Source organism: Myxocyprinus asiaticus, chromosome 15 (assembly GCF_019703515.2).
Source record: "Myxocyprinus asiaticus isolate MX2 ecotype Aquarium Trade chromosome 15, UBuf_Myxa_2, whole genome shotgun sequence".
Taxonomy (NCBI): domain Eukaryota; kingdom Metazoa; phylum Chordata; class Actinopteri; order Cypriniformes; family Catostomidae; genus Myxocyprinus; species Myxocyprinus asiaticus.
In genome coordinates, this window is record NC_059358.1 from 14241258 (window position 1) to 14268614 (window position 27357).

At 38.3% G+C, this 27357-nt stretch overlaps 2 pseudogenes; one reads left to right on the forward strand and one right to left on the reverse strand.

Annotated features, from left to right (window-relative positions):
* Window positions 1-196: 196 nt before the first annotated feature.
* LOC127453398 (succinate-semialdehyde dehydrogenase, mitochondrial-like) lies at window positions 197-13716 on the forward strand (annotated as a pseudogene).
* LOC127452934 (dyslexia-associated protein KIAA0319-like) lies at window positions 13705-26685 on the reverse strand (annotated as a pseudogene).
* Between the last annotated feature and the right edge of the window lie 672 nt (window positions 26686-27357).

Consider the following 27357-nt stretch of genomic DNA (forward strand, 5'->3'; position numbering starts at 1 on the left):
AAGCCAGAACAAAGTATCCGTTTTATTGTGCTGTGCAGCTGTCTCTTGGATCCGATCCATTTTTTCCAGCGTTTCTGTGAGTGAAGTGCATTTGCGTAGAATGCAATCTATACATGCAAACTAATGGACACAAATTGCCTTATAATTAAGTTTTAATACTCTATAATTTCGAAAAGCATTTTATTTTGCTTAAATGATGCGGCCAGGGTAAATAACGACGCTCGTAGATATCTAACTATTAAAAGCAGATGTAAATAAGGAATTATAGGTATAAGCCCATGCGATCACGTGTTTAAAGAGACCGCCCTCTCTTTATTGGTCTGAGTTTGCTATTAACCCTGCAAGCCTGAACCTTCACACACACACACACACACACACACATAGACAGTAGAATAGAGGTTTTCTCGTAGTCTTACCAGAACAACACCTGTCAGTGATTGCAGTGGGGAGTTTATACGTCTCAAGATGTCGGTGTATTTGTTCGACTATGGCGAGTGGACAGTGCCACGATTACCTACCGAAGGAGACAGTCGTGGGGAAGCTTTTAAAGTGGCACTATCCACTCGCCATACGCGCAGTTCTTCCGGACTGAAGGCTTCATAGACGGCCGCTGGGTGTCTGCTGCATCCACCTTCCCTGTGTTAGATCCAGCGACGGGAGAAGAGATCGCAAAGGTGTCAGACTGCGGTACGAAAGAAGCTCAAGACGCCGTTAATACTGCATACAAAGCGTTTCACATCTGGAAGAGTCGCACAGCTAAGGTGAGCTAATTATGCGAAATATAAGGATTTTCATTCATAATTTACCTGCGGTGTCGTCTGCAGGTGGATTATAGCCTGCCTTGCATTCAGACCTGATTTAACCCTTTCAGAAATTTTCCAAGGTAACCACATAGTTACTGTCAAAACGTACTGTGGCGGGACCATGATACACCATAGTACTAAAGGCAAACAGTGTTACCATGGTAGCCACCACTCACTACGTTTTCATCCAAGGATTTTTTGCGAAAAAAGTTTTAGCGCATCAAAATTAAGCTGATGGAAACGCAAATTATCGCTAAAGTTTCACAAGTGTCGACATAATATTTTTCCGTTTGACTCTAGCGCATAAACTCTGTGTCGATACATTAAATGTCGCGAAAAACTGGTTTGGAAACACTTTTTGTCGAGAAAAATGTAGTGTCACGTGACAGAATTTACCCCAATCGTTAGCCTGTGTTCAAATCAAATCCCTTTGTTGTCACTCAACCAAATACACAAGTGCAACAGTGGGTGAAAGTCTTGGGTGCAGTTCCAAGCAACATAGCATTATGACAATTACAAGAAACATCTGATTTACACAATGTTATTCATGACGACATGGAATACATCTTAGAAAGCCAATGTATTGTTCGATATTATGGATTGATCTTAACGGCGTCTAGATCTGATGTTGCAAACATGACACTTCCAGGAGTGCCAACAAAATATCTCGTAAAATGCACATGGACAAGTGCACGGAGAACAAATGAATGACCACTCTTTGCATAATCATGGTAGCCATCCGTATATTTATTAAAGTTGCTTTTTCACACCATTCAAAATAATAGACGGCAGTCATGGAATTAGCCCACAATACAAAAAAACATATTTCTATACACAAAGATGTTTTAAATGAAAAATAAATACACAATACTAGGAGAAAAGCATCAATGTGCTTTTCTGGAACACGAACATATAGCACAATTCTATAAAATTGTTGTTTAGCTTACTTTTGAAAAAATACAGGCAAAATTCCCTGTATTAAATTAAATAAATCACCAAATGAATAAAGCATTAAATAAAATAATTAATTACCAAATGAAAAAAAAAGATATTTTTTGACATACACTATATTGCCAAAAGTATTCGCTCACCCATCCAAATAATTGAATTCAGGTGTTCCAATCACTTCCATGGCCACAGGTGTATATAATGAAGCACCTAGGCATGCAGACTGCTTCTACAAACATTTGTGAAAGAATGGGCCGCTCTCAGGAGCTCAGTGAATTCCAGCGTGGTACTGTGATAGGATGCCACCTGTGCAACAAGTCCAGTAGTGAAATTTCCTCGCTACTAAATATTCCACAGTCAACTGTCAGTGGTATTATAACAAAGTGGAAGCGATTGGGAATGACAGCAACTCAGCCACGAAGTGGTAGGCCACGTAAAATGACAGAGCGGGGTCAGCGGATGCTGACCGGATGCTGAGGCGCATAGTGCGCAGAGGTCGCCAACTTCAATCGCTACAGACCTCCAAAGTTCATGTGGCCTTCAGATTAGCTCAAGAACAGTGTGTAGAGAGCTTCATGGAATGGGTTTCCATGGCCGAGTAGCTGCATCCAAGCCATACATCACCAAGTGCAATGCAAAGCGTCGGATGCAGTGGTGTAAAGCACGCCGCCACTGGACTCTAGAGCAGTGGAGACGCGTTCTCTGGAGTGACGAATCACACTTCTCCATCTGGCAATCTGATGGACGAGTCTGGGTTTGGCGGTTGCCAGGAGAACGGTACTTGTCTGAGTGCATTGTGCCAACTGTGAAGTTTGGTGGAGGGGGGATTATGGTGTGGGGTTGTTTTTCAGGAGCTGGGCTTGGCCCCTTAGTTCCAGTGAAAGGAACTCTGAATGCTTCAGCATACCAAGAGATTTTGGACAATTCCATGCTCCCAACTTTGTGGGAACAGTTTGGGGATGGCCCCTTCCTGTTCCAACATGACTGCACACCAATGCACAAAGCAAGGTCCATAAAGACATGGATGAGCGAGTTTGGTGTGGAAGAACTTGACTGGCCTGCACAGAGTCCTGACCTCAACCCGATAGAGCACCTGTGGGATGAATTAGAGCGAAGACTGCAAGCCAGGCTTTCTCGTCCAACATCAGTGTCTGACCTCACAAATGTGCTTCTGGAAGAATGGTCAAAAATTCCCATAAACACACTCCTAAACCTTGTGGAAAGCCTTCCCAGAAGAGTTGAAGCTGTTATAGCTGCAAAGGGTGGGCCGACGTCATATTAAACCCTATGGATTAAGAATGGGATGTCACTTAAGTTCATATGCATCTAAAGGCAGATGAGCGAATACTTTTGGCAATATAGTGTATATATGTCTGTTCTTTACACAAACTTAAATTAGCCTTACCCTGTTCTGTAGACGAAAAAGTCGGCTGAATGACATTCTCAGAATGTTCTACACTTTTTCAAGACTATAAACTATCGGAACTAGTTGTCCAATGAGTTCACTTTCAGAAAATGAACTTTTGAACATTTTAAAACATTTAAATATTTTAAAACCTAACTCTCTTTATCTCGGATCGCATTTGCTGAGCTTCTTCAGAAAATGTAAATTGCATTATGATGCTAAAATAAATTTTAGATGATAATCAAGTTCAGTTGGTCGTTAAAAGTTGCTGGACAAATATGCAGGACATAATGCAGTTGTGATGGCGATGCTTTAGATTGTATGATTGTTCAAAAAAGCCTGTTGAATATCAGGAATGTATCATATGTAAACCCTGATATTACACCGCATCAATGTTTCTTTAATAGCTGTGCACACAGCATATGCACATCAATGGACCAAAAGTTCCCCCACTACTTGGTGCAAGTTGCCAGCTTGAACATGGCCATGACGACTGGCTTTCGGGTCAGAACCGGTGGCAACCTGCGATAGGCGCAACATCAGGACCGATATTACAGTCCTATCAGAAGGGCAACTGTTCTCTTTTGATTGCAATTCCTCATCTTCTGATTGCATTTATTTGTGAATTAAAATGACAGTTAGCTGGTTAATTTCAATGAATTGTCTCAATACTCTCCCCATTTTACCAAAACTTAAACTTTAGAAGAATATATATCTCGGCTCAGTAGGTCCATTCAATGCAAGTGAATGGTGGCCAGAACTTTGAAACTCCAAAAAGCAGATCAAGTCAGCATAGTAATCCCTAAAACACCAGTGGTTTAATCAATGTCTTATGAAGCGATCCAGTTAGTTTTGGGTGAGAACAGACCAAAATATAACTCCTTTTTCACTGTACATCTTGCCATTGCAGTCTTTAGGCACAATCATGATTTCAAGCTTGATTACAGTTCCTAGTGCTTGATGCATGCCCACAGCGCTAGATGACTTGAAATCATGATTGCCAAGGAGACTGCTGTCAATATGTATAGTGAAAAAGGAGTTTCATTTTGTCTGTTCTCACTCAAAACCATTTGGATTGCTTCAGTAGATATTAATTTAACCACTGGAGTTTATGGATTATGTTTATGCTGACTTCATGTGCTTTTTGGATTTTCAAATTTTGGCCACCAACCTAACTGTTTTGGTAAACATTTGTATATACATATGAATACATCTGCATGCTTTTTCAGGAGAGGAGCATTTTGTTGCGGAAATGGTTTGATATCGTCACTCAGCACAAGGAAGATCTTGCCTAGTTGATCACTGCAGAATGTGTAAGTATACTGACCCATTACATTTGGTTGCAATTTTTCAATAGCCCTGTCCCATTGGGGCTTGGGTAGCTCAGCGAGTAAAGACGCTGACTACCACCCCTGGAGTCGGAAGCTCGAATCCAGGGCGTGCTGAATGACTCCAGCCAGGTCTCCTAAGCAACCAAATTGGCCCAGCTGCTAGGGAGGGTAGAGTCACATGGGGTAACCTCCTCGTGGTCGCTATAATGTGGTTCTTGCTCTCGGTGGGCCACATGGTGAGTTGTGCGTGGATGCCACAGAGAATAGCGTGAAGCCTCCACACGGGCTATGTCTCCGTGGTAACGTGCTCAACTGAGATTTGTCCTCCGCTACTAATCCATTAATAGCTACTAATACAAACCATTTAAATGAGATGCTTTGGCTTGTCATTTATATAAGATGACCAAAGACTGCTTAACACAACTCATCAGTAAGTGGTTTCATACAACAAATAAATAGCATTAAAATGTATATTTTAAATACATTAAGATGAGAATGAACCTGTGGTAGTAGTTGATAAATGTTTTATTTTAAAACAACATTTACTAGACCGCATATTGTACTGGCTGATAAATGACCAAAATGACCAGCACTGTTAGGCAAGAACAAACTAAATAAAGTGATTACAGTGTGAGAAAGATAATAAAGAGGTATATAAATATATATATATATATATATATATATATATGAATAATATTTTGCAATTATGATGATATTAAGTCATCCTAAACACGTTATATAATGTTGAATACTTTCATTTATACTAAAATAAATATATGCTTCACTTACGTTTCACTATCTGATTATAATAAATAACTTACGTTGATAAGCTTCCCTTGATGTCATCATGGCGAAAATACACCGAACGCTCGGGTAGGTGGGACGCGGCTCCTGATCATGATGAACTCTGGGATACACTTAGCCTGAAAGACCGCTCCGAAGCGGTATTCACACTCGTGTGGATTTAGTGTGGGTTAAGTGCACTGAGCTTTGGCATGTTTTAAACATGGGACAGTCTTGAACACTTCCTGTCGTGGTCACACACACTCAAGTGGCCAAGACCGCAAGTGTGGGTATTGGGACAGGGCTAATGTTTTTTCATTAACAAGGAATCAGTTAGATGTTTGGAGAATTTTTATCTAGTATTTTATTTGTTATTTATATATCAAGTGATTAAAGTTGAAAAAGTAAATGGCATGGGCAGTTGATCCAATGCCCTTTATACGTTATGGGCATACACTATAACTTTCTCCTGCTCAGGGTACACTTTCAATTTATTAAGGTTGCAGTTAATTAACTCCTATTTGTTAATGTGTTCTTTCAACTTATTCCAAAATATGATGTCAGAAGCAGGGCCGTAGCTAGTGGGGTGAAAGGTGTTAACGATTCTAGGGGCCCAAAGGTCCAGGGGGACCCAAGACAAATTCAAAACTGTATTATTTTAATAGGTAAGGGGCCCAGAGCAATATATAGTCAGGGGGCCCAGAATTACTGCTATGGCCCTGGTCAGAAGTCCTGGGTCTGGTTGCAAGAAACCCCTTTAGTTAAGAAATACCTTAGTTACAATTGTAGGCTATTATCACTTAGGATTGTCTAGCTTAAGGCTTTCTTGTAACCGGGCCCTGAACAGTCTATTCAATTTATTTCTGAGCTGAATAACAGCATTTTGTTTTTTTTAACCAACCACTTACAACAAACTCGCTTATAAAATCTGAACTGACGGAAAATTCAAATGCAACTCACAGTCTTCAAATGCTCTTTTAACAAAACCAAAACATATTTGTTAGTCTTTAATCTAGGCCAGATAGAGTCATAAAGGTTTTTATTTATTTATTTTTTTTTACTTAGGGGAAACCCATGAAGGAGTCTCTTGGGGAGATTGCATATTTGGCCTCCTTTCTGGAGTGGTTTTCTGAGGAGGCCCGACGTATATATGGAGACATTGTTGCTCCGCCAGCCAAGGACCGCAAGATCCTATTACTCAAGCAACCAGTTGGAGTGGCTTCTATCATCACAACTGTGAGAGCTGCTCCTTTCTGAAAAGATAACACCATTTTTTGAGATCAGTGAGCTAAACCAACAAGACTGCTAGCTGTGGATTCACTGTTGTGATTTTAGCTTTTGCCTCTTCACAGTGGAATTTCCCCAGTGCCATGATAACCCGTAAGGTGGGCGCAGCATTGGCAGTGGGCTGCACTGTAGTGGTAAAGCTGGCTGTGGACACACCTCTCTCTGCCCTGGCCCTTGCTGAGGTCTGTCTGTTTGTGTCCATAAATGCACATTTATTTGTATTAATCTAATGTGCTAGTGGGATATTTTTAATAATTTGATTTGTTTATTGTTTGTCTATAAAGTCTGCACTATTGGAGAATATTATCAACATGATAGAATGCATAATCCACATTATATCTATCTAGCTGTCAGTTCAGGCTGGCATTCCTCCGGGAGTGATTAACGTGGTGCCCTGCTCAAGAGAAAAGACACCTGCTGTGGGCGAGATGCTCTGCACTGACCCTCTGATGGCCAAAACCTCATTTACCGGTTCCACGGCCACTGGCAATGTAAAGATCCACCCTGCTTCTTAGGATATTGCGTCTCTGTTTTGATTTATTTTTGCAATTAATATTTAATATTATCTGTGAATTTATAACCACTAAAGTACAACATTTTAAATGCTTTTGCAGATACTGCTAAAACATGCTGCAGGAATTGTCGAAAAGGTATCTATGGAGTTGGGAGGACACGCCCCTTTCATTGTTTTTGACAGTGCTGATGTAGACAATGTGGTTGCAGAAGCAACGGGCTCTAAATTCAGGAATTCCGGCCAGGTGAGTGTCCTTTCAGACCTATATTCTCAAAACAAAGTGTTGGATTGATGGAGGATGATGTCATTAAGGCTTTTCTAAGTTAAAGGTGCACTCTGTAATCAAAAAAGTTTTACTTCTAAAGAAATTAATTGTCATTTTGAAACCTAAATATAAAATTATGACCAATCGCATGAGATGAAGGCTCCAGTCACATCAATAATGTTATAAAAACTGTTTTATTCTACAATGTGATGGTCCCCTCATGGAGGTGGCCATATTAGGATCACATGACCAGCCAAATACTATTCACTTAATCTACTATTTGAACACTTTCACTCATGGATTAATCATGCCTGTCTGTGACTAGTGAATGTCTACAATGGCATCGGTAATTGAAAACTATTGTTTCAATGATGCTGCATCCAGGCCAGTAGGTGTCAGTATATATCCAAAATGCCAGAAACAACAACAAAAAATACTAAGCGCGACTTTAAAGGGATATTGCAAAGGACAAAATGGGTGAAGCGATATTAAGACAAAGAAAAAAAATTATACATTTATTACCAATTAAAACAATATTTCAAATTAAACATATTTTTGTTGAAAACATTTCGATCAGAGAAAAGAAAAATTAAGAAATAAAGGATGTCTTAATAAATTTCTTAATAATAAAAGTTTTTTTATTTTAGACAAATCGTAGACAAATTGTAGACATGGCGGAGAAGGCAACATCCTCTCAAACTGAAGTAGTGAAATGTAAAATTCACTCCTATGTTCACGTAATTATGGTATTGTGACAAAAGAAAACTAATTAAAACTTTTTTTTTTTTTTTTTTTTTTTTTTAGTATATGATGGAGACAAACAAATTCTTCATAGTAGGAAAGACCCAGATAATGTACTGCTTCTTGTACCCATCTCTGTTATAGACCTGCGTGTGCTCCAACCCATGGTCACAGAGCTGAAACTTGGCCACGGCTCAGAGCCCACCACCACACAGGGACCTCTCATCAACACTCGTGCCACAGAGAAGGTGCTTTAGGGGAATAGTGGAAACAGTTACTTATGAATCTTTTGAATGCATACACACTTACATTGCTGTCAACATGCACATACAGTGATCATTTTTATGGAATGACAGTTCAGATGAATTAAATCCTCAGTTGAATGATGATCTGTGTTTCTTTCAGTTGGAGAACCAGGTTGCAGATGCTGTGGCTCAGGGGGCAGTCATAGTTAGAGGTGGCAAGAGACTGGAGGGCTCCTTCATGCAGCCTACCCTACTGTCCAATGTCACCACAGACATGCTCTGTATGCGGGAGGAGACTTTCAGACCCCTCATTCCTACTGTTAAGTGCGTAATTATTTATTCTGTGATTTTGTTTTTATTTTAAGATTCTGTGATTTCATAATAACTTCAAACTAAGTACATACAACCCACATGTAATCCTTGTGTGTTTATTAAAGGAATATTCCGGGTTCATTACAAGTTAAGCTCAATCAACAGCATTTGTGGCATAATGTTGATAACCCCACAAAAATCGACTTGTCCCTCCTTTAAAAAAAATAAAAATCGAGTTACAGTGAGGCACTTACAATGGAAGTGGGGGCCAATTTTCAGAGGGTTTAAAGGCAGAAATGTGAAGCTCATAATTTTGTAAAAGCACTTACATTAATTATTCTGTTAAAACTCATGTATTATTTGAGCTGTAAAGTTGTTTAAATGGACATTTTTACAGTCATTTTAGGGTTTTAGGGTTTATTGACTATCGTCATGGCAACAAAGTTGTAAAATTGGCTATAACTTTACACAGAAAAGGTTAGTAAGTGATTTTATCTCACTAAAATGAGATGTTTACATGCATATTGTTTATGTCTTGTGTCTATACTTTTGAAAAAGTGAGTATTTTAACGTTCAAAAATTGGCTCCATTCACTTCCATTGCAAGTGCTTCACTGTAACACAGATTTATTTTAAAGAAAAGGTGGTGCAAGTCAAAATAATTTTTTGTTGTAAACAGTATTATGCCACAAATGCTGTCGGTTGAGCTTAACTTGTATTGAACCTGGAATACTCCTTTAATGCAGAAATTACACATCTCGCATTTTAAGTTGCATTATTTTTTTCAGGTTCTGAAAATTGAACATATGAACTTAGACAATACTCCAAAATTTAGAAATATTGATTTATGTTTTAAACATGTAGTCTGTTTATGTCATGTTATTGGGATATTTTCTACTTAATTTGCACTAACATTTAACTCCATAAGATAGCTGCTCACTCAGTGTTTTGTCTTCACCAGGTTCAATAAAGAACAGGAGGCACTTGCCATTGCCAGTGCTTCTCCTGTTGGTTTAGCAGGTTTGTCCATCTGTGCAAATTAATCATTTGACTATTTCTACTAGAGGTCGACTGATAGTGGATTTTGCTGATACCGATAACTAAGAAGGCTGATAGTTTTTAAAAACTAATTATTGAATGCTAAATTTTTTTGTCTTTCCTTACTATGACAGGCACAGATATAGAGGCTACAAGAGACCAAAATGGAAAAAAAAGTCCCAGATGCAGTTTGTGCATCCAAAATCCCACTAAAATTATTTAGTGCATAACATGGGACTTTTATCTATAAACAAGCCCAAAATACACTTCCTTATTTTGTAGCTTTTGGCAGGTTTCCATATAGTCACATTTTTCTTTTCATGCCCTCACTTCAGTATAGAACACTTGATTAATCAAAATAACAAAATATGCACTGAAGTGAGGTTAAAAATATGGGTGAATATCTTAATGAATATTGTCAATGATGAAAGATGATTGCTTGTCAGTGATTGCTTTTATTTCATCTATAGAGGACACTGATATACTGTAGAATCAAGTCATTCTAACCCCAGAGAAAAAAATAAATAAATCTGTCTGCAACTATCAGATTTTTGCCAGTAACAGATAGTTCCAAAAAACAACAAATCGCCAGCGATTAATCGGTAAAACGGATATATCGTTCTACCTCTAATTTTTACATCACTAATAAAATAAGCAGATTTGTTGTACTGATTGTTAACTTCTTTGTACAAAAGGTCACAAACTGGGAGTAAAGACGCTGACTACCACCCCTGGAGTCACGAGTTCGAATCCAGGGCATGCCGAGTGACTCCAGCCAGGTCTCCTAAGCAACCATATTGGCCCGGTTGCTGGGGAGGGTAGAGTCACATTGGGTAACCTCCTCGTGGTCGCTATAATGTGGTTCGCTCTCGGTGGGCCACATGGTGAGTTGTGCGTGGATGCCACAGAGAATAGTGTGGAGCCTCCACACATTCTAAATCTCCGTGGTAATGCGCTCAACAAGCCACATAAGCTGCGCGGACTGATGGTCTCAGACATGGAGGCAAATGAGATTCATCCTCCGCCACCCAAATTGAGGCGAGTCACTACGCCACCACGAGGACTTAGAGCGCATTGGGAATTGGGCATTCCAAATTGGGGAGAGAGAGAGGGGAAAAAAAAAAAAAGTCACAAACTTTTGGAGTCCATGCAAGCTCGAGAGTATGCTGTCATTAAAAGCAAAAGCGCAGCATACCAAATACTAAGAAGTCTATGTTAATTTTTCAATGTTACTTTTCACTCAAATTATTATGCTGATACTATAATTTGTAATGGAAAAAAAAAGACAATGAAATTTGAAAAATGCAAAACCCACGTATTTTCACAAGTGGACACAACTGTTCTCTTTCAACAGGTTACTTTTACTCTCGAGACATTAGTCAGATCTGGCGAGTGGCTGAGCAGATGGAGGTGGGCATGGTCGGGGTCAATGAAGGTCTGCTCTCCACTACAGAAGCTGCATTTGGTGGAGTCAAACAGTCTGGACTGGGCAGAGAAGGATCCAAATACGGCATTGATGAGTACCTGGAAGTGAAGTACATGTGCTTTGGGGGATTCACTCCTTGAACACCCAGACAGCAGTTACTACCAGTTAAAGCAGATATTACAATACTGTGTCATTATTCATTTACTTGAGCTAGACGGTAGACCATCTCAAAAACATTAACGGAATAGTTCACCCAAAAATGCTAATTCTCCCATTATTTACTCACCCTCATGCCAAGTCTTTTTAGCAAGTCAATTCTCTCAGCGGCCATCTTTGGAAAGCTCCCGGGCAGCTCTTTTCTATGTAAACAGTCGGCATACAAGTACAGCTCCTATCTACTTGAATGGGGAAAGACCAAAGTGGTTGCTCAAGATTACAATCAAAGAACATATTTCAAATCAGCAGTAAAATCGGACAACAATGGTATAATAAATTGTGCTTCTTTACCTCAGATTACACTTAAACAAAATTTTCCCAGCTCGTATTGCTAATGCGCGTTCAAGTTAATTTACAGGCGTTATCTCTATCTAAAAGGTGATTGGCTCTTTTAGCTGTAAGGCGGGACTTCCTTTCTACATCCTTTGACTGTTGGTCTTTCCAATTTCTCCAATTCATTTTCATTTTAATAGAAGTGGCCCGTCTCTGCTAAATAGTCTTTGGTGGAACTCAAATGAAGATTTTTGAATTATATATAATGTCTATACTATGTAAGTCAATGGGGTCCAAAACTTTTAAGCTTCACAAAGCACACAAAGGCAGCATTAAGCTAATCCATATGACTCGAGTGGTTTAATCCATGTGTTCTGAAGCGATCCGATTGGTTTTGTGTGCAAACAGACCAAGATGTAACTCCTTTTTCACTATAAATCTTGACATCTGTAGTCTCCTTGGTGCATTCATGAGAGAAGCTTGATTACACTCCCTAGCACTTGATGCATGCGCAAAATTTTTCCAAATATTTTTGAGTAAATGATCATTTAGTGAATTAATCCTTAACACTGAACCAAACTACTCTCTCTGTCAGTCAGATGTAGCTGAATTTCAGTTAACAAAGCCCTTTCAATGAAGGGATATTGTACAAAAAATTACCACCTTGACGTCATATTCAGCATCCATCATTGTTGTTCAATGTAACTTTTTTACTATTAGAGATTGTCCTAACTGAATCATGCAGGCACTGGAAGAAAAATGCAAAATAGGCTCATGTGGGAAATGATACTGTAGGTTGTTAAAAGTAATTTACAAGCTATTAATCTCAGCCCTAAGATTAACCCTAAACCTACCCTTTTCCCTATCCCTGAATTCAGATTCGCGAAACCTATTTTTTTACAGTTAATCTTAATGCTACGCACAATGCTAGAACAGAACATCTCATGCTGATGTCTGTAAATGTATTGCAGAAAATGTTCAACTTGATATTGGTTAATTATTTTGAGAATTACTTTGTAATTGTACAAATAAGGTAAGGGTAAGTCTGTTAAACAGGTAGAATAAGGTGTGAGGTATTAAAGCATTGTCTAGAAAGTTATTCATTGTTTTTAGACAATGTCTTTTTTGGCCAAATGTTGTCCCAGTGTAATTTTTTTTTTTAATGAAATGTCCTCCATTTTAATGTTTGTATTTTTTAAATTGTAAATATTACTTCATCTTAATACTGTATACCTTATTGCATTGTTGTGGTGTATTGTTATGTACATGGAAAAAGGTCTCAAATATATACATTTTCTAACCTCTGAAGAATTGAAATTGTACAGATACTGAAAGAGCGTGAAGGTACAAAAACTAAGCAATACAGAAAAAAAAACACCCAACCAGCCATTTCAAATACTGAACTCAATTTGTTAGTTTTAAAACAGTGTTTACCTTAGTAAATATAACCACGTTTTTATTTTTGCAGCATAATTTTTTGCATCTTCTCTATTAAAACGTAAAAGAAAAAACAAGCAATGCATCTCCTTGTCCAGATATGCTTGGTATAAATGTCTTCTATTGCAATTCCAGCTAAAGATATTTTTAGGTCATACAACCTGAACACTAAAAAGATACATCTTAGCTGTTTCATGGACTACATTTAAACAGTGTCTTTGACAATACCAATAAGTCAATCAGGCACATTAAAATTCAGTCATAAGACATTTTTGCATAAATGAGGAACGGTATTTTGGCTTGCACTGCATTTAGATTTTGCTTTCTGTGCATCAACTATTTGCCATTTTCCCCTAAAATATGTCTTTATTTTGTTATGATGCTTTAAAGTAAATTGCTTGCACTGCATCACTGAACACAAGAATCACTAAGCATATATTAAGGGACATTGCAATTTTGTGAGTGTTATGCACAGGTCTTCTAATATTCAAATGATTATTCATTGCAATTCATTCAGTCACATTCAGTAGTTGGTCAGTTTAGCAGCCAATTCATTCAGCCAGTCATTGTAAACTGCATTTGTGGAATATTCCACCATGTTCACATTTGTGATGTAAACACCAATGTACCCAAAAAAAATAAAATCCATCTTGGACTCAACCCTCCACAGGACGAAGGCTGAGTGTGTCTCCATTTCTGACTGTTCCACTGGCTCTGTTTCTGGCTTTGTCTGTTGTACCATAGTGGAAAATATTTTCCTGTTCACTGTCCAACTCTGATTCTGACATCATCAGGCTGGAGTTGTGTGCTGTGCTCTTGCGTTTAATGTCTAAAGATGAAAACACAGAAAAGTGAATGCAATAATTGCTGTGTGATAAACAGGGTGTGGTGTCTTTTATGGCACCTCAGTTATATCCCATAGTGTCATTTGTGGCCCCAAAAAAGTACCTCTATGAAATGCATGCATGCAAAAAAAAAAAAAATTTCCCTATGTAGTGCATGCACTAGAAAAGTCGAAATGTTTGCGGTGTAGTTGGTCCGCCTCTGAAATAATGGTGGCCACGGCTCATGCACAATTTATTATTACCTTCTGTAAATACTCCTTAAAATATAAGCCTCCAAGGTGTGCCATTGCAAAGTGTATCTGTCTTTATTGTTCGTCGCAGTCGGCACTCACTCGATTGAAGTATACTTGCACAAAATACAGGCAGCAAAAACTCGGGTCTGAACTTACTGTACTTTGGCTGAAGCTCCATTCTCTCCTGTTCATCCATGTTGTCCAGTATTGTGTACTTGCGTCTCCCTCTAAAACAGACAAAAACAAACCTGCGAGTACCCTCGTAAGACATGAACAACAGCACACAAAAAGCAGCGTGCACCTCTTTTCACTGGCAAAACTTCAATACTGGACTTGCAGTAATGACTTTAAATCTCAGGTAAATTATACCATATAACACATGCAATGCACCACACAGTTCAAGAGTAATGGGATCTTTATCACCTTGTACAGCAGCAGATGCATGCCCAGCTGATGGACAAGAGGAAAATGATTGTCACGAACAAGAGATTGTGACATACAGCACGTTCCAATCTACAAAGGGGAGAGACAGAAGATTAGCACACACCCTTTTTCAGCACACATCGCTTTTAATCGATCGTTCTCGTTTTTTCATGATAGCCAACAGAAATATCCTTGGATGATTTGACATAGCAGAGAGCATAAATAATTGCTGAATTCGCTTAACTTAGATTTACTCATATTTGCCATATTCAGTTGGAGATGAAGAGCTGGTGAAAAACAGGATACACAAACCGCAGTTGCTCTCGCCATCGTCAAAGAAACGGTGAATGGGGTTCTCCATCCAGAGAGGGTCACAGGAACAGCTCTTGGTAATTGGGTCACACTGACCACGTTCAGAGCAGACCAAGAAAAGTGCATTAAACTTTATTCTCAGGACTAATATAGTATGGACTAATAGTAAGTTGCTGTTATTTTTAAATAGTTTAAATGAAATTAAGTGGAAAAGAAATTCTTGAAAACAAATCAAGTCACTCACTGACTGGGTCCACTCGTAGGACCTTAAAAAGCAAGAAGTCAGTTTTCTCTCTCAACAGCTGGTTTCTCAGGAGCCATGCAAGCTTAGGACCTGGGATCGTCACATCAGGACCCTGCACTGACAACCTAAAAACTGTGCTAAACACAATAAATACAGGTAACACTTTACAATAAGGTTCCATTTGTTAACATTCACCAATGCATTGGGTTCATGAACTAACAATGAACAATACATTTATACAGCATTTATTAATCATGGTTAATGTTAGTTTATAATGCATTAAATAATGCTAACGTATACAAATTTTAATTTTAAAAATGTATACTGTATGTTGAAATGAACATTAACCAAGATTTATAAATGCTATAAAATTATTGTTCATTGTTAGTTCATGTTACCTATTGTAGGTAATGTTAACAAACGGAACCTTATTGTAACGTGTTACACAAATACATCTAGACGTTCAGATGTTACCAAACTCAGTTTGCATTTGTGTTTCTGACAAAATTGACAACTCTGTCATAAATTCTCATGTTGTTTCAAACCCATTATATAATTCTGCCTAACATCTCAGTCTCTTTCGCACATACAGCTTTTTCCAGAAAATTAACTGCAATTTTCAGTTTAGAGGTAATGTGTAAACACGACACGTTCGAAAATACTGGTAACAGACAAAGAGTTCTGGATGAATGGAGAAATGACCTCCGTGGTCGCGGGCATGGGCGGAGACTTGGGAACAGAGACTTTTCTTCTCTTCCTCCTTCTCTGGATGGCCGAAGTTGGCAACGCTGGCTCTGGGACAGAGGAGGCTGGCAACTCGTTGGACATGGCAGGCGTGGGCTCGTTCACCATGCAGGCGTGGGCACAGACAATTTTTGAGGTAGGTTCTATACAACTTGGAGACAGGGGCCCTGGAAGGCTTTGCGACAGGGGCCGTGGAGGGCTTCGACAAGGGAGCCAAAGACGCAAGTTTTGGCCCGGGGTTCCCGCCATAATCCACTATATATAGGGAACCGCAAAGTTCCAGAGCCTTCTCCACATATTCGCCGAGCATCCAGTGAGGATCAGTAGGAGGCATCAGTTCCCTTAGGGCACTATTCAAACCGGCCTGGAAGAAAACCACCAGAGAGCAGTCTGGATAGTGCACTACATTTGCCAGCTCTAAAAACTCCTCAACTGGACGGTCCCCTTGTTGAAGGAGTAAGATTCTGACGGCCACTAGATCCATTTTTTGAGGTCAATCTTTCGGTAACGAGACAGGAGAGGAACGAGGATCTAAATGCAGCCTTTTTAATAAAATAAAAGTAAACCAGGTAACTCAGAACGTAATTAAACAAAACACAGGGAATAAAGCACAGCATAATACAGATGAAGACTGACAAAGAAACCAGGGGAAAACAAGGGCTTAAATACACAAGGGAAAACAAGGGAACGAGGAACACCTGGGGAAACAATCAGGGGAAAACCAATCATGAAAAGAAACTACAAAGGACTACAAAACTAACAGGAAACAGGAACAGGGAACTAAACCAGAATTTCAACATAAAAGTCAAGACAAAAAACAGGGAATATGTGACAACTTCAACATGAATCGCAGACTGCAAGTGATTTGTTTTAATCTTTGAATCTAATCTAGGGTTAAAGGGATAGTTCATCCAAAAATTTAAATTTTGTCATCATTTACACCCCTCATGTTGTTCCAAACCTGTAAGATTTTCTTTCTTCTGTGAAACACAAAAGATGATGTTAAGTAGAAATACAGCCTCAGTCACCATTCAATTTCATTGCATCTTTTGTCCATTCAATGAAACTGAATGGTGACTGAGGCTAACATTCAGCCTGAGGGTAAGTAAATAAAGGCAGAATTTTTGGATGAACTATCCCTTTAATAAACAAAGGTATATACAGTATAGAGAGAGAGAGAGAGAAAGAAGAAGAAGAGAATACTAAACATACGACTGCCGTTAATGATGATAATAGAGTCTGCTTGGAGAAGCACCTCTTGGCTCATGGGTAGTGTGACGGATTTGGGAGCCATGTTTACATTCACTGCTGTAGAATGACAAAGTGAGCCTGTTCATACAGTATATAAAGCACATGCATGAATACTTGATAAATATGATTAAATTAGGTCTGAAAGAGTTGTGTCACATACCAGGGTGCACTGTGACGTTCAATGCACTTTCTCCATACACCTGTTTCCCTTTCACAGTTATTCTGATAGCATAGACACCCACAGACAGCTGGAAATAGATAAAGGACACAAACATGATGATAGAAATAGACATTGAGTCTCGTTATCTAAATTATCAATTGGCAATCATGGCGAAAGGGACCAGGAGACGAGCCTCACTTCTGAAAGCTTGACAGACTTGTTGTGCTGCCCCTCCATCACTCCGTGGCGTCCATCTGGCGCGGTGACCAAAGTCCACTCATATGTGTAAAGAGCTGCTGAGGAAAAATGTAGAATGCAGGCTTCTCACTAAATTATTATGATTATAATTCAAGCAGGCATATAATTCTGAGTTTGTTGGCCCTACAAAGGCAGACTTTTGTATTTAAGCATACCTGCAGTGTCTTCTGGACTAACTGAAGCAGTTAGCTCAACAGTATTTTGAGGCAGTGTTACTTCCATGGGGTCTCCGATGGACATAATCAGGGTTCTTACTAGACAATAAAAGGACAGTAAGAATTAATCAGCAGAGACAGTTCTAATTTCTATTTGTTAAAGATTTGTTTTTATTCCTACTTGTACAATATGTTTTCTTGAACACTGCAAAAAAAAATTTTTTCAGTATTTTGACTTGTTTTCCAGTCAAATAAACAAGACTTGTGTAAGATTATATAAAAAGTTTTTACAAAGAATACCAAGAGGTTTAAAAGGAATAATTTCTCAAATTTTTTGTTGTTGCTGTCATTATTAAATCAGCCTCATGTTATTCCAAAACTTTATATCTTTTGTGGAACACCAAATGAGATGTTAGGCAGAATATTATGCAGAATGCCTCAGCAGGGTCGGGAGGGTTACTTTTGTAACTCCCAATTCCACTACAGATTACAGAATACATGCTGTAAAATGTAATTTGTAACGTATCTCAGATTATTCAAGGTCAGTAATGTATTCTAAATACTTTGGATTACTTCTTCAGCACTGGTAGATTTTTTCACTTGTTTTGACTATTAAAAACTCTGCCAGTACAGTGAGACAAAATACACATGTTAAAAATACATTCTCTGAAAAACCTAAATATCTTATGCAGTGTTATTTCTAAAACAAGATAAATCTAATTGATCTTGTTTTAAGGATTTTTAGATATTTTTACAGGAAAACAATACAAAAATTATTATCAAGAATACGATTTTTGCCCTAATATCAAAGGTCTTACTAGAAAAAAGAATTTATGATCCAACGTGAATTTTCTTGATAAAAAAATATGATCGTGCCTGGTAACATGTGCATGTAAAATGGCTAGAAATAGCATTTTAGCTTAGCGTAAAGCTGACAATTTACACAAGATTTATTTCTATTTCTTCTGCTCCAAACTTATTTCAAACTTACTTCTCCGTCTGCTCGTATGAATGTAACATCATAAGAAAGTGTTTCACCGCTGTTCAAATGCACTTTGGATCGCATCATTTATATGTATAAATGTTTTCCATCTGAAAGGACTAAATATTAAATGAAACAAATGAAAATAAAACGCAAAGTAATCTCTTCAGTAATCAAAATACTTTTTGAATGTAACTGTATTCTAAATACCAATGATTTAAATTGTAACTGTAGTGGAATACAGTTACTTATATTTTGCATTTTAAATACGTATTCCCATTACATGTATTCCATTACTCCCCAACCCTGTGTCTCAGTCATCATTCATTTTCACTGCATCTTTTTTCCATACCATGAACATAAATGGCATTCTGCCTAACATCTCCTTTTGTGCTCCACAGAGGAAACAAAGTCATACTATCCCTTTACGTAATATACCTTAAACCTAAAAAGGTTATTGTATCCTGGGGGATACAAACATTAAAGGTGCTGTAAGCAATTTTTTCAAGTAGTAGTATGCAAATAATTTTCCTACTCCCTTAAAGATATTAATGAAATAAGTGTCCTGAAATATCTCACCGGTCTCTGTGACAGCTGCAGACTTTGTAAACAGCAAACAATAATTTGTCCGCAAACCGAGGACATTGCCGCTTTTCACCTGCCAATTATTATGTTCATTCTCCTAGTGTTGTATTTGAAGCAGATCATTGAAGCTATGATTCATAATGTTTTTGTCAGTTGAGGGCGCTATTGTGCCACTGTTGAATTTGACAGCCACAGGAACAAACAATGCTGCTCTTTTGCTCAGTTTTAGTCTCAAAATTATCTTTGGAGGTTGGGGTTTTGGAATGAGGTGGCATGGCTAATTAACGGCTCAGTCATGTCAAAGCTTCAGAACTCTAAAATCGCTTACAGCACTTTTAAAAGTCTGGGGAGAGGAGCAATGAGTGAGTCGTCAAATTTTTTGTGAAAAATACTTTAAAAAGAGGTATGGTTCCTTATATATACAGTAAAGTCTGGCATCAACTCACAATCTTTATCTAAAAGTAAAAAAGGCAGCATTTTTTTAAGAAGGCAGCTGACCTTGAGGCAAAAGTTTCTCTCGTTTCAATGCTATTTTCATGGTTTCTACAAACAATAAGATTTAAAATAAAAGTATTATTTTAGAAAAAAAAAAAATGAAAATGTATTATGTGGGCCCTAATGTGTTGGAAAATAGCAATTCATTAATTTTCAGAGGTACCTTTATATGCTTGCCCTTTTCAGTGTTAATTAAGTTTACTCTTCTGACCCCACTACAACTGTTTTTTCTCATTTTTAAACATAAAATACAATTTGTGAGATTTATGCTTAAAACAAGAAATATTTACTGACAAATAACTGTGTGTAAAATCGCAGCTTAATATCAGAGGCTGTTTAGCCCAAGACGGACCACTTGTATTAAAATGAACAGGAAAAATGAAGACAAAATACTGATTAATAACATGATTTTTGTAGTGAGCCCATAATAAATGATAATAAATGACAATAGTGCAATAACATTAAAGTTGTACCTGGCTCTTCTGAGATTGTTTGTAGTGTAGCCTCAGTGCTGGTTTGAGTAGTAAAGGAACTACTGACTGTGTTAAACTTCAAGGGCTCTGAGTTGACGTATTGTAGGTTGTTTGGCTCAGTACTTGCAGATAAAATATTCTGTGGGTCTTCCTCCACCTGGTGAGGAACAGTTATTTTCACAATGTCCAGCTGTTGTCAATCATTTTAACACAAAGTCTGAGGACTAATTAAGGACATTAGGAAAATGCAATGAACGGAATGTCTCTAAAAGAGAATAATTTTTTTTATTTGTACAGAGATTTCACACAGCACATTGTGAGAGACTGATTAAGCACTTGAGAGTACATTTAAAACACCATGCTTCCTAATGACATCACAACATTAAATAGAATCTTATGGCATTTCAAGTAATGATAATACATTGCCAACTATATCTAAAATAGCAAAAGTCAGTGTGTGTACAGTTGAAGTTTACATACACTTAGGTTGAAGTCATTAAAACTCATTTTGTAACCACTCCACAGATTTCATTTTAGCAGACTATAGTTTTGGACATCTACTTTGTGCATGACACAAGTAATTTTTCCAACAATTGCTTACAGACAGACTGTTTCACTTTTAATTGACTATATCACAAATCCAGTGGGTCAGAAGTTTACATACTCTAAGTTAACTGTGCCTTTAAGCAGCTTGGAAAATTCCAGGAAATTATGTCAAGGCTTTAGGCAATTAGCCACTTAGCTTCTGATAGGCTAATTGGCTAACTGGGGTCAATTGGAGGTGTACCTGTGGATGTATTTTAAGGCCTACCTTCAAACTCAGTGCCTCTTTGCTTGACATCATGGGTAAATCAAAAGAAATCAGCCAAGACCTCAGAAAGAAAAATGTGGACCTCCACAAGTCTGCTTCATCCTTGGGAGCAATTTCCAAACACCTGAAGGTACCACGTTCATCTGTATAACCAGTAGTATGCAAGTATAAACACCATGGGACCTAGAAGCCAACATACCACTCAGGAAGGAGACACATTCTGTCTCCTAGAGATGAACGTAGTTTGGTGCCAAAAGTGCAAATCAATCCCAGAACAACAGTAAAGGACCTTGTGAAGATGCTGGAGGAAACAGGTAGACAAGTATCTATATCCACAGTAAAACGAGTCATATATCGACATAACCTGAAAGGCTGCTCAGCAAGGAAGAAGCAAATGATCCAAAACTGCCATAAAAAAGCCAGACTACAGTTTGCAAGTGCACATGGGGACATGTCCTTTGGTCTGATGAAACAAAAATTGAACTGTTTGGCCACAATGACCATTGTTATGTTTGGAGGAAAAAGGGTGAGGCTTGCAAGCCGAAGAACCCCATCCCAACCGTGAAGCATGGGGGTGGAAGCATCATGTTGTGGGGGTGCTTTGCTGCAGGAGGTACTGGTACAGTTCACAAACTAGATGGCATCATGAGGAAGGAAAATTATGTGGATATATTGAAGCAACATCTCAAGACATCACCCAGGAAGTTAAAGCTTGTTGCAAATGGGTCTTCCAAATGGACAATGACTCCAAGCATACCTCCAAAGTTGTGGCAAAATGGCTTAAGGACAACAAAGTCAAGGTACTGGAGTGGCCATCACAAATCCCTGACCTCAATCCAATAGAAAATTTGTGGGCAGAACTGAAAAAGCTTGTGTGAGCAAGGAGGCCTACAAACCTTACTCGGTTACACCAGTTCTATCTGGAGGAATGGGCCAAAACTCCACTACTTGTGGAGCTTGTGGAAGGCTTCCCAAAATATTTGACCCAAGTTAAACAATTTAAAGGCAATGCTTCCAAATACTAACAAAGTGTATATAAACTTATGACCCATTGGGAATGTGAAATAAAATATAAAAGCTGAAATAAATAATTATCTCTATTATTATTCTGACATTTCACATTCTTAAAATAAAGTAAAGTAGTGATCTTAACTGACCTAAGACAGGGAATGTTTTCTACAATGTTCTACGATGTCAGGAGTTGTGAAAAACTGGGTTTAATTGTATTTGGCTAAGGTGTATGTACATTTTTGACTTCATCTATATATACACAGTATACAGTTGTGCTCAAAAGTTTGCATACCCTGGCAGAAATTGTGAAGTTTTGGCATTGATTTTGAAAATATGACTGATCATGTCTTTTATTTAAGGATAGTGATCATATGAACCCATTTATTATCACATAGTTGTTTGGCTCCTTTTTAAATCATAATGATAACAGAAATCATCCAAAAGGCCCTGATCAAAAGTTTACATACCCTTGAATGTTTGGCCTTGTTACAGACACACAAGGTGACACACACAGGTTTAAATGGCAATTAAAGTTTAATTTCCCACACCTGTGGCTTTTTAAATTGCAATTAGTGTCTGTGTATAAATAGTCAATGAGTTTGTTAGCTCTCACGTGGATGCACTGATCAGGCTAGATACTGAGCCATGGGGAGCAGAAAAGAACTGTCAAAAGACATGCGTAACAAGGTAATAGAACTTTATAAAGATGGAAAAGAATATAAAAAGATATCCAAAGCCTTGAAAATGCCAGTCAGTACTGTTCAATCACTTATTAAGGAGTGGAAAATTCGGGGATCTCTTGATACCAAGCCAAGGTCAGGTACACCAAGAAAGATTTCAGCAACAACTGCCGGAAGAATTGTTCAGGATACAAAGAAAAACCCACAGGTAACCTCAGAAGAAATACAGGCTGCTCTGGAAAAAGACGGTGTGATTGTTTCAAGGAGAACAATACGACGATACTTGAACAAAAATGAGCTGTATGGTCGAGTTGCCAGAAAGAAGCCTTTACTGCGCCAATGCCACAAAAAAGCCCGGTTACAATATACCCGACAACACCTTGACCCACCTCCCAGCTTCTGGCACACTGTAATTTGGAGTGACGAGACCAAAACAGAGCTTTGTGGTCACAACCATAAGCGCTATGTTTGGAGAGGGGTCAACAAGGCCTATAGTGAAAAGAATACCATCCCCACTGTGAAGCATGGTGGTGGCTCACTGATGTTTTGGGGGTATGTGAGCTCTAAAGGCACGGGGAATCTTGTGAAAATTGATGGCAAGGTGAATGCAGCATGTTATCAGAAAATACTGGCAGACAATTTGCATTCTTCTGCACGAAAGCTGCGCATGGGACGCTCTTGGACTTTCCAGCACGACAATGAGCCTAAGCACAAGGCCAAGTTGACCCTCCAGTGGTTACAGTAGAAAAAGGTGAAGGTTCTGGAGTGGCCATCACAGTCTCCTGACCTTAATTTCATCGAGCCACTCTGGGGAGATCTCAAATGTGCGGTTCATGCAAGACGACCAAAGACTTTGCATGACCTGGAGGCATTTTGCCAAGACGAATGGGCAGCTATACCACCTGCAACAATTTGGGGCCTCATAGACAACCACTAAAAAAAGACTGCATGCTGTCATTGATGCTAAAGGGGGCAATACACAGTATTAAGAACTAAGGGTAAGCAGACTTTTGAACAGGGGTCATTTCATTTTTTTCTTTGTTGCCATGTTTTGTTTTATGATTGTGCCATTCTGTTATAACCTACAGTTGAATATGAATCCCATAAGAAATAAATGTGTTTTGCCTGCTAACTCGTGTTTTCTTTAAAAATGGTACATATATTACCAATTCTCCAAGGGTATGCAAACTTTTGAGCACAACTGTATATATACAGTATATATTTATATAAAGTATATACTGTACATACAGTTTGTCATCTGTCACCTTGCTCTCTAAATATTAACATTGCCAATCTGTAATCAACACTCACTGTTTTGTCGAGAACAGTGGTTGCTGGGGACGTAATGGCAGGTACTTCTTCAAAAAGAGATGATTCACTTTCATTTTTCATTCCTGGGAAGCGACTTGGAGGAAAGGAGCTACTTTCAAGAGGGGCCTGCAGCGTTGTCAATCTTCCCCCAAACTCTCTCTGATTGGTTGAATTCCTCTTTTCCTTGGACAAGTGGACAGTCATATAGTCCTGGGCGCTCTTCGTGTTCCACTGTTGCTCCATCCCCGTCTCTAACGGCATCAGCTCTTTTGTCTTCCAAATTTCTAAAGCTCTCAGTATACTCCGCATTAGTGTTGTCCAAATCCTGAATGCCTTCCAAAATGGCAAGGTCCTTCATGGGGTCTTCCGAGCCCCTATGCCTGGGCAAAGGTTGCCAGTGGTTAGGGAAAGACTCCCCGCATACCAGGGACTGCAGAACCAATGTCTGTGGGGGCCCACATTTCAGGAAGGCCAGGAGAGAGTCACTACCAGGTCTCTGCTTTGGCTGGCAGTTCTCTTTGTGCTGACAACTGAGCACATAGCAGCGGTGATCAAAAAACCAGGCCAGGTCACAGTCCGGGAGATCACAGCAGGCCCCCATTGGGCTAAAGATGACACCTCTGGAACCCGTAAAATTCTGCTGCTCCTCAGCTCTGGAGACACCACACTCTCTGAGAAGGTTGCAGCCTGCCAGCATTGTCCTGATACTGCATTAATAACAAATAACAAATGCTGCATGATACTAGGGTTAATATTGGGGTTGTCACTATAGAGCCAGTAGACTAATACAAAGACTAGATACATGAGCAATCACAACAAATTAAAACAAGTTGAGACTGATGCAGCCCCTTGTGACATCTAATAATATTTTAAGGGTTCCCACTCTTTTTGACCAAATAATTTCATGATTTTTTTGGAAATTAGATTGCAGCCTGTCAGCATTGTATTACTGTAATAACAACCAACAAATGATGCATGATACTGGGGTTAATACTGGTATTGTCATTTTAGAGCCATTTCATGACTATGAGTACCCTGTAAATTTGGCATTAACCAGTAAGTATGATACATGGCCAAACATATGTGGAAACCTGAATCCAAACCTATATGTGCTTTTTGAACATTTAAATAAAAATAAAAAAAAGTTAGAAGCACACACTTCTCCAGAATTTGTCTTCACTGGAATTACTAGATTTGCAAACCCGTTACTTAGAATAGGTTGTCCACATATTTTTGGCCGTGTTTTGTAAATACCCAGGACTACAACAGACAGAACAGGCCAATAATGATGTCATTTTTAAAACATTTAGATAATATCACACTTATTTTCCTACCATTGAATGGACCTCTATACATGGAAATACTACTGTTGCCTGTATATTTAAAGGGAAAGTTCACCTAAAAATGAAAATTCTTCCATCATTTGCTCTCATACCATGCCAAATGTATATTGCTTTCTTTCTTCTGCAGAACCCAAACAAAGATTTTTAGAAGACTATCTCCACTCTGTTGGTCCATTCAATTCAAGTGTATGGTGGGCAGAACATTGAAGCTCCAAAAAGCATATAAAGCTAGCATATAAAGCCATCCATAGCTTCTGAAGAAAATGATAGTGAGAAACAGATAAATATTTAAGTCCTTTTTTTTTTACTATAAATCTTCACCTTTGACCAGCCCCAAACAGTAGGTGGCGGTATTGTGAATCGACAAAAAACAAAAAGAATGTGGAAGTGAAAGTGGATATTTATTCACAACCATTCATTTTTGGGTGACCTATCACTTTAATTAATGGGTTCCCTAACAAGAAGACCATGTATTTTACTCTGAATGGCAGTGTGGACTTGTCATGTTCTTTTGCCTTGGTCTTAATGTAAATATACAGAAATACAGTATATCCTCACTTCTGTCACAGAGGAGGGACACAAGTGACAGGATAGGTAAGAAGTTCATGATGATGTCTCAGTTCTCTTTTCACAGGGATGGGTTCTGAGAATCATCCCCTCTTCAAACTGTCTAGAATGTTAAAGACAGGGAGAGAGGATAGCAGATAGGTTGAGCACAAACAGGCAGCTCAATAAACAAGCATCAATCAAGCAACGTTAATTTCATGCAATTTGATATGCCATATTTAATATATGACAGGGCCTCCATCACCCACAGCAACCGGCTCAGGGCTTACAGTACATGGTGACTGAGCCCAATATATTATATTATTTACATTATATAATACCTATTTACTGACAAACCGCTAACAAATACAAGTATTTGTTAAATAAACATAATTAAATTATTACCCTAATTGACGAGAGTAAACGTACCCTACAGCTCTAAATTGTAGTAACCCGCATAGTAAACTCTTTCGCGAAACCAGCTGGTTATCTGCACACACGTATCAGCTAAATAAAGCAAGTACAGTATTAAAACACAATAAAACCAGTTTGAAAGCCTAGAATGGCTGGTATTGTCAGATGAAGCGGCGTACCGGTGGGATGGGCTGCTTTTCAAGCATCTGTTTGCACGACATCGTCAATCCGCTTCCGTTCTGCTCCTCCATAGCGAATCTGCGCCGGACACTCACCGGCGGCTGTAGGCCTACTGCTGAGATAATATTAATATGAAGGTCTGATGTTGCTGGAGTGATGTTGAGATGAAGGGTCTGCAGGAGGGAGTGTCAGCAGACAGATACGGACAGGGCGGAGGAAAGACACGTGAACAGTGATGTCTGTGATGTTGCAGCCACATCACATCCCAGTTTTAGCATATTTCTAACCCCATGAGATCCAGAAAAAAATATAGAAAATACAATAAAAATAAATAATAGAAAATATTATTTATAAGCATTATATAAAATATAAATATTTATGTATAAAATATACTATGATAATAAATTATAATATATTGTTATATTATACTGTATATAAGCCTTTTAATATATTATATACAAATATCTAAAATTATATATAAATTATACAATTTAAATTATATATAAAATATACTTTTAACAAGTATTTTAATGATAATAACAAGAACAGTAATAATAATAGTAATATTAATAATATTTTCTTCTTTTATTTTCTGCAGTACAATAACAGGTAGGGTAGAATGGAGCTAAAGGCACACCTTAAGGAAAATGTGCTTTTTTTCTGGTCACAAAGTGTATCAAGATTCCAGAAATACATGTATTTTATTGAATATTGATGGAGCAACATAGTAACCATAGTATCCCCATGCTATTTTCCTAGTAAAATCATAGTAACCACAAAATTAAACATGGTTACTATTAACTACTATTAACATGTTACTGTAGTAACACCATGGTTAGTATATCAAAACTATATAGTTTCCACCAAAAAACAAGGTT